Below are 10,162 nucleotides of genomic sequence, written 5' to 3'. Positions count from 1 at the left end.
CTTTCTTTTTTTTTTTTTTTTTTTTTTTTTGATGGAGCCTCCTTCAAGCACGTAAGTGTCATTGAACATCTATTTTATTCTACTTCTAATTTGGTAAGTCTGCGGTGCTTTAGACAAACAATATATTTATGAATTCCAGAATTTATTTCCCTCTAATTGAAGCATCGAATTAAAATAAAGAATGTTCTTTTTCATAGTGAATTAACAAAATTGCACAATTATAAATATTTACTCAAGTATCTCACAAATCTCTGGATTGGTTAAAAAAAAACAACAACATGAGTGTAAAACTAAAAATTACTTAGGAAATTGCCCCTCTTTCTTAAAGAATAAAGGTAAGATGTGGCACATGCCTATAATTCCAGCAGTTTGGGGAGGCTGAGACAGAAGAATCGTGAATCATGAAGTGGCAAGAGGCTTAGTAGCTCAGTGAGACCCTGTCTCTAAATAAAATACAAGATAGGGCTGGGGATGTGGCTCAGTGACTGAGTGCCCCTGAGTTCAATCCCTGATACCAAAAAAAAAAGAGAGAGAATAAAGGCAAAAGTCTAAAGTGGCAAGTTTTAGAAAAGCACATCCCTATAGCCAGGACTGGTGGTCAGTCCTCTTCTAAATGGGGTGCATTCCAGTGGGATTGCCCCCACTGCATTTCTCAGTTTCACTGTGGCTAGATTTGTTCTTACAACAAATGAAAAGAGGGGAATGTGAACCCTGCCCTGCCAGGATTTGGGACTCTCTCATACCACATGTGCATATGGTAGAGAAATAAAGTGGAGGGAGATGTTTCCCAACACTTTAAAACCACCTCTTAACTTTTAAGTGTGGACTCCTCTAGGACAGAGAAACAAAATTCTATTTTAATACACTCTTATGTTGACATTTGAAAAAAAAAAAAGAAAAAAAACGGTAAGTATCCTAGCCAATATAGAAAGAGATATAAATAGCTCTCTCCAAGATACGCTTTACAAAATGAATATCAAGTTAACACACAAAAAATGAAACCCCAAGTGACTTCAACTATAATTTTTGAATCCTAGTGTTTTAAACAATTTTGGTGGTGAAGGTGGGGGGAGTTCAATTAATCTCTTTTCAGGTGGTCAGGGACCCACCTGAAGATGTAGATGCATGTGGAGAGGGTACGTGCTTGATTGGGGTTTGGGATACACAAAGAGATACAAGATAATTTTGCATACTTTATAATTTTGCCTAGGGAAACTTCTATAAATAGATTTTTTTTCAATAAAGCAAAATGTCAGAGTCAGCAGAGTTTTTTAGAGACTTTTTGGCAGTCATCAAGTAAAACGTTCTAGAAATTACCTAAATCATTTTAATCCAAAAGTTTTTGCAGCAATACTTTCTTCTTCTTCTTCTTTTACCTTATTCGTTTTCATTTGAATTGTAGTAATGTTCCAAAACTTTCTATTCTGCCTTACATAGCTACTGATTCAGTTCACAAACATTTTTTACATCTGTGCAGTTGTAGAGGTACATTATGATTATTTTATCAGCTCTCTGGTAAATAAAACATTTGAGAGGACATTATAGTATTTTCTATTCCGCATGCATGGATTTGGTTGTGTTTGTTTGTCTAACTTTGTTTTCTATATTTTGGTTACAAAGTTGAAACAGCAATTGGTGCTATTCTGAGCATAATTGATGACAATAGTTCCTGTTAATTTCTGAGTATTAGATTTAATCACAAGAGGCAAGACCTCTGGACACAGGCCAAGTCTGATGATCCAGGCCTTATCAACAGAGCTCTTCAGCACTCAGAAGAAAATGTTCAGCTCCAAGTTCACTTTTCTTGGGCAGGAACCAAGCTGTCACTACTGTTTGCTGGGTCAGTTATGTAATAGGAATAGAAACAGGTTTCCTGAGACTCCTGCTTTTCCATGCTGTGTGGCTTTTCCCTAAGCTAGCCACAGGGGTTCTAACTGGATCAAGGATGAAGAAGGTCACACTTAGATACAGTATTGTGATACTGTGTAAGCATTAAAGATAATTTTATTACATTATTCACCAAAGATGCTTATGCATCACTATTCTTATCTCTATATTTTTAGTGATGATCTTTTTCAGTAAAAATAAAAAATAATATTTCCATAAAGCCTTTGTCTTTTTCCTAAGTAAAATCTATGCTAGAGAATAGGACCTAGTAAGAAAACAATAACCTTTTCCTCTTTAAAATGTGGAATAGAAGCTTGCCAAAGACATTTCTCTTTGTTTGTTTCTTTTTGTTTTTGCAGAACTGGGCCTCATTCACGCTAGGCAAGTGCCCTACCCCTCTACCCCACCAACCTTAATGTGTTTTTTCTTTTCTTTATCTTTGAATGTAGACAAAAATAAGAATTATGCATTTCTGCTGCATATTTTAATACAGACCAAATATTTGAAAATAGTCACCTGGAGCTATCCCCAACAATTTCAGATGTGAATAAGAAAAAGAAAATAATATGGAGAGGAATGTCCCTCTAAGGGCAGGTAGACAGAGGATAATAAATAAATAAATAAATAAGAAAAAAAACCAGAAAAATACTTTTGTTTTCCGGGAACAAGTTAAAATTTCAAATTTTCAATGAAGATGTGATAATTAGCTTTTTGTCACAATGGCAAAATATCTGGGATAAAGAAATTATAAAGAGGATAAGGGTTATTTAGGGTCATGGTTTCTGAGATTTCAGCTGATTGTCAATTGGTGTTGTTGCTTTGGGGCCTGAGCCAAAGCAACATATCATGTCAGGGAGCACATGGTGGAACAAAACTGGTCACCTTATAGTGTCTGGGAAACAAAGAGTGACACAGAAGGTGAGGAGCTGGGACCGACATGTTCCCTCTAAGGGCACATCTCCAACTGCCTAAGTTCTTCTCACAAGACCTTACCTCCTGAAGTTTTCATGTCCCAGGAGTTCCTGACCAGAGACCAAGTCTTCCTGCGGACCTTTGGGGGCATTCAAGATCCAAACCACAGCAGAAGGTACTAGCTAAATCATGTTGCTAATGGAACCAGCAGCAAAATTAAGGGTTTTTCTCAGAGTATGTATAATAAAATTTAGAAACAGAGTTGTGTGCTGCTTAATAATAGGGATTTATTCTAACATGCATCATTAGGTGATATCACCATTGGGTCAACATCCTAGAAAAATACTTATGTGAGCTAAGACTGCCACAGCATCACTAGGTGACATACTCTTGTGGTTCCATTATCATACACACAGTCTATCATTAACTTGATGGTCATTATGTGGTATATGACTGCATCGAGTATATAATATATCTTGAAACTTATCCTGTTATTGAAATTGCTGGTGCTTGTTTGCCTTGTTTGAAGGATTTTCAGTTATTGTCACAATTATTCTGTACAATAAAACCTAAAAGTATCTCAGTGGCATACATAACTCTATCAATCAAGATTCTCCACATAAACAGAACCAATAGAATATTTATATAGCTGCATGTATATTTTAAGAGATTCATTTCAAGAAACCGGTGGAAGCAGTTTGGAGGTTGGTGAGTCTAATATATATCAGGTAGTCTGGCAGTCTGGAAACTCTTGGGCAGGTGTTGATGCTGCTACCTTAAAGCAGAATTTCCCTTTTTAGTAACTCTATCTACAAAATTCCTGCACAAGAGCACTGTGAATAGTATTTTTGTTTTGTTTTGTTTTTGAAATGGAATATCACTATGTTATTCAGGCTGACTTCCTGGGCTGAAGGGATCTTCATGTTTCATCCTGTTGAGTAGCTGAGACTATAGGTAGGCATGTATGACCATATCTGTTTCCAATTAGTATTTTAATGAATAACTGAAAACTACAGCCTAGCCAAATTGACATGTAAAAGTAGCCATCTTTTACATGACATTAAAAGTAACCATCATGTCAGCATGACATATATAATGCATATTTCCTTAACTCTACTTGACTTTTAAAGGAAAAGCATAACAAAGTCATACTTTGTATTATATTGATTCAATCAAAAACATGCTAAAACTTTTCCTATAAGGGTATGGAAATTCCTTGGATAATGTTTACATTTATAAAAATTCCATAAACTAAATACTATGATGATGCAAAGTCAACTTATTAGTAAATATTATGTTAGGTGATAAAATTAAGATAGGGAAGAAATAAAGGATATTATTATTTGTGTGTATATGTGTGTGTATACACACACATATATATGCATATAATATACATGCAAAGTTAATATAAATCTCCTTAACCAGTAGTGTAAATACTTTCTTTGTACATTGATTCAGAGATAGGTGGAGCTCAAAGTGGCTGGGTAATATTTTAATTTCCAGTTCAATAAAATCACTGTATTTCTTGATGGAAGCATTCTTCTCTTTGGATGAAGACAAAATTCTTATTTGCCAATGAGTGTCTTGGGGTGATATGAATGACACCACTCCAGTTTCCTTTACCTATATATCCTGGCTCTGGTAAGAACAGCACCATTTATTGAATGTGGATTAAAACTACACACAGTTTCTTGGAAAATTGGGAATGGAACCACCATTTGACCCAGCTATCCCTCTCCTCGGTCTATACCCAAGGACTTAAAAACAGCATATTATAGGGACACAGCCACATCAATGTTTATAGCAGCACAATTCACAATAGTTAAATTGTGGAACCAACCCAGATGCCCTTCAATAGATGAATAGATAAAAATGTGGCATATATACACAATAGAATATTACTCATCAATAAAAGAGAATAAAATCATGGCATTTGCAGGTAAAAGAATGGCGTTAGAGAAGATAATGCTAAGTGAAGTTAGTCAATCCCAAAAAATCAAATGCCAAATGTTTTCTTTGATATAAGGAGGATGAGTCATAGTGCAATAGGGAGCAGGAGCATGGGAGGAATAGAGGAACTCTAGGCAGAGGGGTTGGAGGGGAAGAGAGGAGGCATGGAGTTATAAATGATGGTGGAATGTGATGATCATTATTATCCAAAGTACATGTTTGAAGACACAAATTAGTGTGAATATACTTGTATACAACCAGAGATATAAAAAATTATGCTCTATATGTATAATAAGAATTGTAATGCATTCTGCTATCATATATAAAAATAAATAAATAGTTTTTAAAATAAATAATAGTAAAAATAAAAAATAAAATAAAATACACACAGTTTCTGGAAAAATCACACAGCTGGTGAGGTAGTTGAGTCTTCCAAAAACCTTCCCACTATTCTATCGAGACAACTTCTTCGGAATAGAGGGTAACATAGTAAGATCAGTGAATTCCATGAGGTTTTGGCCCATTTCTGTACTTGTTTTCTGTGAAGTGAGTTCCTTGATCAGAAGTAATGCTGTATGGAATACTATGGGAGTGAACAGGCATTCTGTAAGTTCATGGATGGTGGTGTTAGCAAAATCATTGTGTACAAGGAATAAAAATCCATACCCAGATAAGCTGTCTATTATTGGAGGCAAAAATTGGGGACCTTTGCATAATGAAATCAGTTTAATTTAGGCAACCTGCCACTCACTTTCTTCAGAGTTCCTGACCATCTAGCTAACTTATGGGCCACCGCTCTTAAGTTGTAGCTCTCTCTATTTCTTTCTCTTTCTTTCTTTCTTTCTTCTTTCTTCCTTCCTTTCTTTCTTTCTTTCTTTCTTTCTTTCTTTCTTTCTTTCTTTCTTTCTTTCTTTCTTAGACCACAGACTTTCAGTTTTAAAAAAACAACTGTGTAAATCTAGAGGACATAACATGATATTATAACATACATGTAGTTAGTAAACTTGTCCACATTCATTGAGGTGTTATTCACAATGGTCAAAATATGAAATTGATCTGAGTCCTATCAATGTAGGAATGGATTAACTATGAATACATATATACAAAAAGGCAGTACACACAATGGAATGTGATTGTTCCTGGAAAAGGAGGAGATCTTACCATTTGTTGTAATAGGAATGAAACTCAGAAATAATATGCTATGTGAAATAAGCAAGGCACAGAACAAAAATATCGCATACTCTTAATTTATGTTAATCTAAAAAAAATCAAATATACAGAGAGTCCATATAAAACAGTAGTTAAGGGGGGATGAGATATGCTGGTTAAATAATACAAATACTATTTCTTCTTTTAAGTAAAGTGAACAATCAAGTGCAATATGTGAAGTTCTTCCCAGTGAGTAGAGGGAAGTTTCCCTTCAATACTGCACTTCAGGAATGTCCAAAAGAAGGATGTAGTATTGGGAACAGTCACGTTTATATCATGCCTACATGTTGTGCCTTTGTAAACTGGAGCCAACTTTTCCTCAGCCATCTGATTTTAGATGAATTTTCATGAGACTATAGGGTTGAGCTGAGAAGGAAAATTTAACATAGTACAGCAAGGCTCTGCTCAACATTCTCAATCTTGAGCTATGACTCCCTTAACAATTGGTCATTTGACCACTGCCACCTCAGGTACCCTGTATTTACTCAATCCCATGGCTCACAGCAGCAGAGCTTATAGAACATACTGGGCCTTGTTGCAGAGCCTTCTCTTATTCTGGACACCTGGAAAAACCAGCAGATTTTGGAGTCACCTATACAAATGAATCAGATTAACACACTCACTGATTCAGTCGGGAACCAGTGGGGATTCAGTCACTTCCTGAGCATCTCTGTTTTAATTATGCATTAGAGAACGGGGGAAATAACCACAGGATAGATTCAGGAACCCAGTATACCTCCTGGGACTTGAACTTGAGCTAAAATTTATTTGGTCATGTAATCTCCATAAGCTCTTACTCTGACTAGTGGATGACAGTGACATTTTGTGTTTTCTAGAATAGTTTTGACTTCAGAGTCAGTGCCCAGAAATTACCAAAATGTCTGGCTTAATGTTCCCCAATGTACTTTTATCTTGGTCAAAGACCATAGATACCTTTGGGGAAAGAGATGAGAAAGATCAATAGTGCAAACTTTTGACAGAATATCTGCTTCCTACTTTAAGGGGACCTAGGCTATCCATTACTCAAGAGCTTCCTAGACTATAAAGTCTAGGAATTTGTCAAAGGGCTGAGACTCTCTAGTGATTCATACTAGAATTGTGTTCACTTGATCTAGAATATTTTTTCAAATGAAGATCAAGTAGTTCATGTCTAAAGACAAATGATCAGCCTATCAACACTTTAGTCCTCCCAGAATCAAACTATTGTGATTACTGCTTTGCCCCTGCCATCCATGATTGTAACCCTACCTTCTTTTTCTTGGTGACTTATTGCTGCTCCTTGGCCCTTGGATTCCACAGTCCAACTACTATCATTGCATTTAAGGACCCACTTCAGTGGCACCAATTCTCACTTATTTCTGTCCTACAAAGAGTGACCACAGAACTCCTCAATAGTGTTGAGCTCCCTTAATGAATTTATTCCTCACAGTCATATTAGAAGGTGGGTTTTCCAGACCATTTCAAAACAAGTGAACAGATTTGTCTCCTCTTATATTTCAGTACTCTTCAGTCTTTGTATTTCTTTTTCTGCAATATCTCAAAGCAATTTTGAAATTTTGGTATCATTTAGTGTAGGCCATTTTGGGGTCCATGTTTAAGCCAAATGACTAGGCAAACTGTGAAAGCTCTTTCTAAAACCATAATATTAATCCTGAATTTAAATCCTGAATTTCCACTTAGTGGAGCTATATTATTAACCTGATAAAAATGTATTTTCCTTCTTCCATTATCCTACATCATTGATATTCACTCTCAAACATGTTCCCTAGAATTCTATGTAAATTTAAAAAAATTATGCAATTATTTTGGAGTTTAGTACACCTTCTTATGGGGCACACTTTATACCTCTCCTTGTGGGACCCGTTGGGATAGGACTGTATTTTCAGGTATAGAAGCAAAGATGGGTGGTGTGGTTGGATCCTCAGGACAAAGAGCATTGTGTTTTTGGACATCTACATCTATGAGGCTTTAACTCTAATGATAAGGAAGACCCAGAGGAATTTACAGATTCCCTGGCCCCATCTTTATTCCAATCTTCTTACACATCTCCATTCTGATGTTTAGCATCTGTTTGTTCCTAATTAATGCCTTATTTAACAGAAGATATCCTGTGAGTTTTGAGATTTATTTGTGATATAATTTAACCCCTAGAAGGATCACACTTTGTATTTAATGTTCAGAAATCCTAGTCTGGTAGCTGTAGGAGATAGTGTTTATTTATAACAGGCATAGAAATGTCCATATTATGTACGCAGAGTTTAACTTAGGCTTTTAAATCCTTAGCTCATCCTTGTTCCTCTCTCAGGCATAATTAAAAGCAGGCAGCCAAACCCATTATCCTGTCTGACAAAAATGTTCTAAGTTATGGTCACCAAGAAACTTGCCTTGCGGAGGTGTGTGATTAAGAGCATCCAACAGTGATATGTTGTGCATCTCTGTTGTCTCTCCATGTCATGGATTACCAATGTTCTCATTAATTTGGAAATAGAGTCTTTAGTGCCTTTAATTCTAATCAGATTAGCAAATCAATTCTGGAAACCCCCCAAACCAATTCATAATCCTTAGGATGCTGTTTCTTTAGAACCATTCTTGGTAGCAAATTCTGTATTGGTCTGTATCTGTATTTCTCTAGAGGTCTTCAGAGAAACTGAACTAGTGTGCATGTGGCTAACATGATTATCAGGGTTAGCAATTTCAAAATCTTTCATCAGCTCAGAAAGCTAGAAATTCTTAGGCAGAAGATGATGGTGCAATCTCGAGACAGAATTTCTTCTTAGAGAAACCTCTGTGTTTATTATTAAGGCTTTTTTTATGGATTCAATGAGGCCCATCCACATTGTTGAGAATAATCTCCTTTACATAAGGTAAGCTGAATGAAGATATTAATTTCTATATAATACTTTCACAGTACCAACTAGATAAGTGCTTGATTGAACCACTGGACACCAAAGCTGAGCCAAGTTGGCATAGAAAGCTAATCACCACAAATATTAAGCATTATTTTTACTCATGGAATTGCAGTTTGACTATGGCATCTCTGTTTAAGGTATGGATGTGGGTGGTTCTGTTTTACCCCTAATTCTTGTGGGTCATCTAAAGAACTTTTGTTCCATATGTGTAATTCTGAGGCCAGGCCAAATGGGCAGCATCTCCTTGAAGAAGACCATCTCTTGCAAGGGCAGAAGTATAAGAGAGCAGGAAGGAACGTATGAGATCTCTAAAGAAACTAGCAAACTAGCATGTGGTCACTTCTATTCATTTATCACTGGGGTTGACATAAATAATTTTGCATTGTGTGTGTGTGTGTGTGTGTGTGTGTGTTGTGTGTGCGTGTGTAAGGTGAGATTGAGGGTCAATCCAGGCCCTCATATGTACTAGGCAAGTGTTCTACCACTAAGTCACATGCCTCACCCAATATAGGCAATTTTGATAGAGTGTATTCTATACTATTAAATGAATAATAAGCTTTATTGTAGTTGATGTATTGTTGTTGTTTCCCATATTGCTATGAGTTAGCAATGCTGATATAGCTATCATGTATACTGCAAATGCACAATAAAGTACATGAATGGCAGGGAACTGGGAGATAAATTTCACATTGTTGGAATAGAAATGTACAAATAAGAAAGGAGAGGAGAATAGCATGCTCTTATGTTTACAGGAGGAATATCACTATGAAATCCAAATTCATTTAATAAAATTCAGATCATATACAGAAATATTTATAGATAGTAATATCATGTATTGGCACATATATATTTCCTTGCTCCATCAGTTGAGAATTCTTAGAGGAATATTTGAATTAATCAATAAATGTGGGAGAATGAATATATCTCTTGTACAGAATAATTCCAAATGAGTCAAAAGTCTTAAAAGATGGGAATCATAAATACCCACCCATTATGTGAGGTCTACTAATGTTGATTGAGTCCAGGGTGAAGAAGGGAAAAAAGAGAAACAACAATGGAAAAATCTGACCAACACTACCTTTGACAAACACTAATAATGTTGTCACATTGATAGAATTTATCCTTGGGCATATTTGGAATGAAAATGCCCATTTTATCACTTCATTTTTTATCCACTAAACCATATTTCTAGTTTAATTATAAAAACAAAAATGCAGAATACTTCCAGTGGAACAACATTTACAAATCCCTGACCAGGACTCTTCAATGTCCCAGTCTTTAAAAACAAGGGAATT

This window comes from Urocitellus parryii, chromosome 7, assembly GCF_045843805.1.
Source record: "Urocitellus parryii isolate mUroPar1 chromosome 7, mUroPar1.hap1, whole genome shotgun sequence".
Taxonomy (NCBI): domain Eukaryota; kingdom Metazoa; phylum Chordata; class Mammalia; order Rodentia; family Sciuridae; genus Urocitellus; species Urocitellus parryii.
Note: the sequence above shows the minus strand (reverse complement) of the source record.